The sequence below is a fragment of the Epinephelus moara genome, chromosome 14, assembly GCF_006386435.1.
Source record: "Epinephelus moara isolate mb chromosome 14, YSFRI_EMoa_1.0, whole genome shotgun sequence".
Classification (NCBI taxonomy): Eukaryota; Metazoa; Chordata; class Actinopteri; order Perciformes; family Serranidae; genus Epinephelus; species Epinephelus moara.
Window position 1 is genome coordinate 41,326,430 of NC_065519.1, and position 8,507 is coordinate 41,334,936.

General features: G+C 41.2%; 1 protein-coding gene across 1 annotated transcript in view; it reads right to left on the bottom strand.

Annotated features, from left to right (window-relative positions):
* Nucleotides 1-5,446, bottom strand: part of LOC126400767 (disheveled-associated activator of morphogenesis 1-like) — a 43,897-nt gene extending 38,451 nt beyond the window's left edge. Inside the window, exon 1 of the mRNA XM_050061702.1 lies at nt 4,869-5,446. The gene's annotated coding sequence lies outside the window, so the exon portion shown is untranslated. The remainder of the gene's footprint in view (nt 1-4,868) is intronic.
* Between the last annotated feature and the right edge of the window lie 3,061 nt (nt 5,447-8,507).

Sequence of the window (8,507 nt, forward strand, 5' to 3'; positions counted from 1 at the left end):
CCCTCCTCAGTTGCTCTTCCTGAGGTTTCTACCGTTTTTTTTCCCCGTTAAAGGGTTTTTTGGGGAGTTTTTCCTGATCAGCTGTGAGGGTCATAAGGACAGAGGGATGTCGTATGCTGTAAAGCCCTGTGAGGCAAATTGTGATTTGTGATATTGGGCTTTATAAATAAAATTGATTGATTGATTGATTGATTAATGTGCTAACTGGCTAACTAGCGTCTCCAATCCTACCTGTTTCCCTTTTTAATGATGAATACAGACTACCACAATCTGCTGGTGTGGAGAGTTATTTTCTCTCACGCAAGTGTGTGTACCAATTTATAGATGTGTCTTTTTAAATCAATGGGAAAAAGTTTTGGGCCACAATGACAGTTGGCTTCAAGGCCTTGCGCACTTCGTGGGGGCCTGATTAGGGCCAGATCTAAGGAAAAAATGAGAACAGGAAGTGTTTTCATTATTCTCAAAATTTTGCATTTTGAGAATAATGTCAATATGTTGAAAATTAAGTTGAAATGTCGAATACAAAGTCAAACTTTCAGTATCAGTGCAAGGTATCGTTTTTTTTGTTTGTTTGTTTGTTTTTACATTGCAGGAATAAAGTCAAAATGACTCCTCTGGTCCATCCAACACATTTTCACTCACACCTCGTCACATATCGAGGTTTGGTCATGGACTTTTCACATCAAGATATGGCGTGCAAGGTACCCTGGGTGTGTTGGTTGCTGATGTTCTTGGACGCCGTGTCAACTTCTGCCTGTAACATGCTTTGTGTGTTTACAAAATACACTTCCATTTTCACAGGAAATGTACAGTTTGCATACAGTCTCTTTCAAAATAAACGCATTACGTTGGTACAACACCGCAAATCAAAGTTTTTTTCCTTCAACGACAAACGCACATGGTTGGATAAAGCCACCATAAGCATGTGGTTGGATTTAGGAAAAAAGAACACGGTTTGGCTTCACAATAACCAATCAAACATCAGCCTCCGGGGTAAAAGTCGGCAGCTGTTGGACCCATCCACCCTACTTGGACCTAACTTTCGTTGTTGTCCTGCCTCGTTTCCCCCTGATGCTGACAGGCTCTGTTACACAATAAGGAAAGGACAGCATTTTTTTGTTGGTGTTTGTTGGTGTCTGACGCTGGAATTCACTGAGCAAGTGCCAGTTTTTGACAACTTCAGAGTGAGACTGGGTTGCTCCATTATATTGTGTATTGTGATATATCATATCCTCTCTGTGTTGCACACAGGTGTGGCCATTAACATCGTTGCATCTGTCCATGATCAGCTATTTCAGTTTAGACTTTAAACTTTCCAAGTTTGTGTGGTATGTCCTTCTGAACAGAAACAATTTTCGGCACAATTTCTTCAGAGTCCTAATACTTGTTAACACACTGTGTTTCTGTGCTAAAACATGTGCTGGACACATTTTCCCCACAACTACAGCATGTTAATGTTATTAGCACGAGCCTATGGCATTTTACATTGTACAGACTAGCCTAGCGGTTAGCAGGCTTTTCCTCTACTCATATGAAGCCAGTGACAACAGCAACATTTAACAAAGGTAACGTTACAAAATTCTGTTCCATTACAGCTCACAAGGTTCACTGATACAACAACTGTCTCATACTAAACACGTTCTCTAAACAAATACAATATGCTAACATTATTAGCACAAACATATGGCATTTTACATTGTATAAATTGACCCTTTGCTAAGCCCCGGCCCTTTGTGATGGTCCGACAAGCTGTTGGAGTAAGCATGAAGCCCACACTGTCACTAACTCATGTTTTTGGAAAAATGAAACAGTGATTCCAGAGAGAGCAGACAGGTCTACAAAATGGCTTGAAGGATATATCCAGGACGTCAAACTCACTCAGCAGCAAAAGCAGGTTAAAAAGACAGAGATAGTTAGAGGCTAAAACCAAACTATAGGCTACAGATCACAGTGTAAAAGTGAACCACTACATCACTGGTGATCGCCACACAAGACAATGAATATAAAAGGAAACTTTGCTGATACTGAACCAGCTGTGTGGCCCCTGTGTGCCTCCACCGCTGGACGGACAGGGATCTCCTGGGGAGGTCAGATAACGTTCATATGCGCACGATGCGATGACACACACCTGTTTGAATATCAGCAAAGTTTCCCTGCTTCCCTTCACTGGTTCCTGTACAGCAGGGTCGGCCTTTTTTTCACTGTTGTAATCATTAAAAAGCAAAAGCAGCTTTTTTTAATTCTGGAACCAGCAGTGCCAAAATCATTCTTCCCACTATGCAATTCTATCACAGCTGATTCAAGTGTGTCATCATCGTGTAACAGGTAGTGTGTATTATACTATATTTTGGTACCTCCTCAGAATTTCACTGCAGGCATTTTTATACATGCTGCCACAGAATATCATAAATGAATATACTTTTTTTTTTCTCAAGTCAAACATTAGACTGCTTGAATGCCAATGAGCAGCTTACATCCGCCAGTTGGGAGCTGGTAGGTTTTCAGTCAGACATTTGACAGTAAAATGCACTTAGAACTATTTGGGTGCAGTGCAGCATCACGTTGTTGGTGTCTGTACACTTCTGCACAATACACATTATACTACAAGAATATTTCATAGGTGGCATTTTGAAACTTTCCCTCTTAAGCAGTTGGATGTGAAAGCCAACTCTGCACCGGCATTATTCTGCCCAGTGAAGCTCAGACTTGTCAGACTGTATGCGTAGAATCAGTGACTAAAACACATAACTGAGTGGAGGGAACTTCAGGTCTGAAGAAGTCTGCTGGCAAGGATCCTGTGATGTGATCCTCCAATCTGAAACATTCAACCTCCATTTTACAGTTTCAATAGTACAGGATCAGATAAGTGAATAATTAAAGCGGAACCAAACTGAAACTACAAACTAAATGCCACAGCAAGCCCATGCACATTTTATTTGAACTCCAAATATTTGCTCCAGATAGAAGATCTGTCAGGTTCCAAAATCCAACAACACAAACACTCAAGGTCAGACACAGAAACTTTTTAGTTTCACCTAGTTCAGCTCACTGACCACTGACTATTTACAGGGGAGCATTCACTTATTGTCATTACATATTTGATCTTTTTTTTTCTTCTCTAACAGCATTTAGGTCTTAAAATAATGATGTTATAACACCCAGGGCTGTACTGTAGCTATCACTGAGGAACCAGAGGTTATATCTTCTGAGTTGTTTCTGGGATTTTTTGATGTTTTAATGACCCAAGGAAGAGGTTACATTCTTCAGTAACACAATTACACACAGTTACAACCATTCACGCTCACATTCACATCTGTGGGAAATTTAGAGTCACCAGTTAACTTAACCTGCACGTCTTTGGACTGTCGGATGAATGTGGAGTACCCGGAGAAAACCTACACTGACACGAGGAGAACATGCAAACCGCACAGAAGGGCTCCCCCACCTTGGATTTGAACCAGGAACCCTCTTGCTGTGAGGTGACAATGCTAACCAATGTAGCACTTCAATTTACCATTTACAATGTAACGTGAGTGATTTAGAACACATTTAAACACAGTTTCCTTCGGCTTATGGCCTAACACATTGTCCCATGGCCTGCTGGGAAACTCCACCCACTGAGTCAAATTAACTAGAAACTCAAAAATTGTTGACCTAACATAAAAAACAAGGCATGAGCTCAAGCTCACAAGGGATGAGTTTGTGTGTCAAGTGAACATAAAGTTTTATGTTATTTTGACAATCCAGGGCATTTGTGTTGACTTTATATTAAAATGTTGTGTCATGGATGGATTGGGCTTTACAGTGTGGGTGCTCTCAGTGTCATCTAGAACATCTTTCACCATACATCGTCTGTGGAGCAGCTCCAAACTTTATATCCTATGACAGGCATGTCCAAAGTCTGGCCCGGGGGCCAACTGTGGCCCGCAGACCAATTTTAATCGGCCCTCGGCTTGACTTTCAAAATATACCACATGTGGCCCTTCACACAATAATGGTTAATCGAGCAAGATCACTTTGCATTTTTACCTTTCACCTCACAATGACAGGACTATCATACACTACATTGTAGACAAGTAAATCATTAAAAGATAAAAAAATGGTTGCATTTGTCTCACTTTTTTTTTTTTTTTAAAACCCATGATTGTTTTATCTGGCCCCCATTCAATAAAGTTTGGGCACCCCTGCCCTATGACATCACAAATTTGAGTTTTAGCACTCTAGTTTTTGGATTTGGGAGAGAGAGATGTTTATATTTGCTAATATTTCTGGACTGTCTTAGACCATAGGAAAAAAAATCCTGAATTTTGAAATTGGATAAAGTTCCCCTTCACAGTTAGGGAAAGATCATGGAAAAAACAACACTGTAGTCACTACATAAATATTGTATTGTAAGATTGCCTTTTGGTGTAAAACAACTGAAATACATTGTCAGTGAACATTTTGCTGATACATTCAGTAGCAGCATTTTTGCAACTGGCCAGGTACGTTAATTTGCAACATTTTCTCATTATGTTAATAGAAAACGTAATTTGCTATGCATTATGTTTCCATCAAAATCTATCTGCTGTTTCAAATTGGTTGTATATAAACTTGATTTCCAGGAGACAGAGCTGTACAGTACTGTACCCTGTGGGTATGTATTTAGAAAAATGCTCAAGAGTGTTATCTATTTCTCCTTTACTCTAAATTTGTTGTTCCCTGACACTTAGTTTACATTTAAGTTCCAGCGGGAACTGGAAACTATTTTACTGGTTCTTGATTTATTCTGGTTTTTGCAGAGGGCTGGGTTGTGCTGGGGGACAGTTGGAGTGATATACTGTCATCATCCTCTACATAAAGTTTGTGGATCATCATGAGTTTCTTACCTTTTTTATCTTCTTCTATGTGATGCAAGGAGATGCCATGTTGAGCCTCAGCAGTGTGTGTAGCAGCAGTTCGTTGAACATTATATATTTTAGATGTTTTGTGTAATCCAAAGAAATAAATAAGTAAAAAATATGTTTCGAAAAGGGAATAAAAATCTGATGAAGCTTCAACTCCACAGACACAGATTTGACTTGAAAATACAGCACCAAATCTGAAACTTCAATCAGCCTGAGGCACTTCCAGTAGAGCTAGAGTTGAATTAAAATGTTCAAACAGAGTCCGCCATCCTGATCCACAAGAAGTTTGTTCAGTTAGAAAGTAGGTAAGCAGGAAATCCACAACAGAGAGAGATATCACCGGGAGCTGACTCAGACAGGCATTTCCTTAAAGACTGCAGGTGTCTTACAAATACAAATCCCCGTATCTTCTCTTTTTCCTTGTTCCGTTCTGATGTGTTGAGAGTTGATCAGTGTGTGTGTGTGTGTGTGTGTGTGTGCATGTGTCTGCCTTTCTGTTTCTCTGTCAGGCAGAATGTAGAGAGAAACTGACAGATCAGCCTGGGTGAGACTGTACAGTGTGTGGCGAGTTCAAAACACACACTACTGCATTCCTGGTGGAGGCAGTCACACCAAGACCTCACCCACTGCTTAGTGTGTGCATGTGTGCATGTGCGTGCGTGTGTGCGTGTGTGTGTGTGTGTGTGGGAGAGAGAGAGACAGAGAGAGAGAGAGAGAGAGAGAGACAGTCAAGTGATAATATCTGTGCAGCGTCTCATCACGTCTGATAATGAGGAGATGTGGATCATGATTATTGCTGCACAGCCCTTTAGAACCAGTTTTACTAACTGTGACTGTCCTTATTAGCATTGTTACGTCAGCAGCCTGCTCTCATGTGATCATGCTCTGTTGTCAACATATTACAAGTGATGGAAACACTGTCAGTGAGGAATGGCTGTCATTAGAAGCTTGTCTATTTGGATCAGAACTTTGCCAGGGCAGCTGTCCAAATGTAACTATTGTGTTGCTCCTTTTCTACCCAATGAATCTCAGGTTTTCCTGTTTGCTATTCTGATATTTTTTTTTTTTTTTACTTACTGTCATTTCTTACCAAAAAAAATACTTAGATCACATGTTGACACTTGTTGGTACGGAAGCGTATTGCATTCACTTGACAAATAAAAAAAGCCCTGTTTTTCGGAGTAATTTTTTCTGTTTTTCGGAGTAATTTATTTATTTTTCGTTTTTTTGGTGTAATATTTTCTGTTTTTCTTAGTAATTATTTCCCTGTTTTTTTTTCCTGAACGAGGAGACGAGATACTTCAAAATCTCGCGAGAAGCTCCCACCTGGCACCCGCAAGTGACCCCTGCATCCATGGTGACTCCTGCTCATGGATGTATTTTGCATCCGTGCTCCTGCTCCTAGACAATTTCAACTACGGGATCAATAAGGGTAAGGCACGTAATTAGTTACACACAGGGTATGATAACATACATACACATACGTTTGTCAGCTAACACTGTTACAACCTGTTACTAACCTAACCTGTTACATTGAGCGATAGGCCTACACTAGAAGGATGCAGTCGAAAACATAGCTAGATTATCATACCCTGTGTGTAACTAATTACGTGCCTTACCCTTATCTCTCATCTCTCGCGAGATTTTGAAGTATATCATCTCCTCGTTCAGGAAAAACAATTACCACAATAAGCAGAAAACCCCCCCGAAAAAACAGAAGAAAAAAATTACTCAGAAAAACAGTGCTTTTTTTATTTGTCAAGTGAATGCAATACGCTTCCGTATGTTGGCACCACTCCATTACAATTAACTGAGCAAACTCCATTCACTGTTGAAGGTGTAAGATGTGTTTAAAATCTCCACAAGAAGCTAATGAGTGAAACTTAAGTGACATCAAATTACAGAATGAACTTTCATGCTTTCATGCTGGCATTTATTGTTGTAATTCTCCTAGTCATAAATAATTTGTCATCATTTTAACTCCATGTATATTTACTAGGGCTGTGAAAATAACATGTTCATTTTGATTAATTAATCACAGAAAAAATAATGTGTTAAAAAAAAAAGAACGCTGATTGATCGTGTTTCATGATGCTCTTTGACCCAATGTGTCACTGAAAGCCACAGTGGTTTTGTTACATGATGGAGGCAGATGAGACAAAGCTGCTTGGCCCCGTGAATGGAACATTTACATGTAAAAAATGCCCAGATGGAACTGTTGATAGGAGCACTGTTCTCTGCACTTTCTGCTGTTAAGGCATTTCCGTACCATCTGAGTACTTCAAGTCTGAAATATCACCTCAACGCAAAGCATTTAGCAGCGAATCTGGAGGTCCGAGCTAGCGCAGTCCCTGATGCTAGCGCTAGCAGCCAGCCTCATCAAGCCACACTCGATCAGGTGTTCAGACACAAACTGAGTAAGTCTAACTGTGACCGACTAAGTAAGTCTTTTGCAAAATGGATTGCAATAGACTGCAGACCAGTTTCGGTGGTAGAGGACAGGGGGACAATATGTCCAAAGTCCAGCAGCTTTACAACAACATATGTGCCAAAATTATTTTGAATTGAAATTTTTTAATACTAAAATTGATTTATTCAATTAATTTAGATTAATTAATCACAGAGCATGTAATTCATTAGATACATTTTTAATCGCTTGTCAGCCCTTATATTTACATGTATAATAAAAATGACTCAATGATTCAACTTTTGAATTTATGTGTTTCTCATTAAAGGTGCGGACACACCAAACCGACATCAAAGAACTAGCGGCGACGAAAGCCAACTGTTGCGTCGTCTACGTCGCCTCACGTCGCCCTGTGTCAGTTGCATTTGAACCCACTACACGGACTACATCTGACGGCCAAGTAGCACGTACGTTCTGCGCCTGCGTGAGAGAGAGCGGAGTGAGAGAGTGGTACATCCTGTCAGCCGAGGGGTTTCCTATCTGTGCAGCCGAGCACCGCAGCACCTCCACGGACTATTACATCCAGACGGTCCCGGTGTTTCCTCCGCAGGCTCCACTTCACTCAGCTGCCCGATAAACCCGCTGCTTCTTCCCACTTTAACCTGAATAACAAACTAGGGCTCGGGGCTAGCTCAGAGACTAGCGGAGGCTAACTGGCTGTGCTTCCCTCCGGTCATGCTGCGGCTAACGCTCCACTAGCCGCTCCCAGCTAGCTTCGGTTTGTTATTCAGGTTAAAGTTTGAAGAAGCAGCGGGTCTGTGGGGCAGCTGAGTGAAGTGGAGCCTGAGGAGGAAGCACCGGTTAGCCCCGGTTTCACTACAGGCAGATTCACTCGCTACATGGGCGAGGAAATAAAACCTGAACAGCCAATCAGAGCGATCTCTCTCACCCACAAGCTCCGCCGCCGATTCAACATGCTCAATCGGCCGAAAAGCCACTGACGCCGAAGTGCTGATGGTGCGGGACACACTGCAAAAACTAGGGCGACAGACGCTCACCGACGGCCCGACTTTGGTCGACGGCCAACCGTCGGCTTGGTGTGTCAGCGCCTTTAGTTCATTAAAATATTGTGTAAAGCTGTTTTACCTCTGGATCACAGACATTCATGTAAAAAAATCCTTTCACAACAGCAGAAAACGTACATTTCTGGTGCT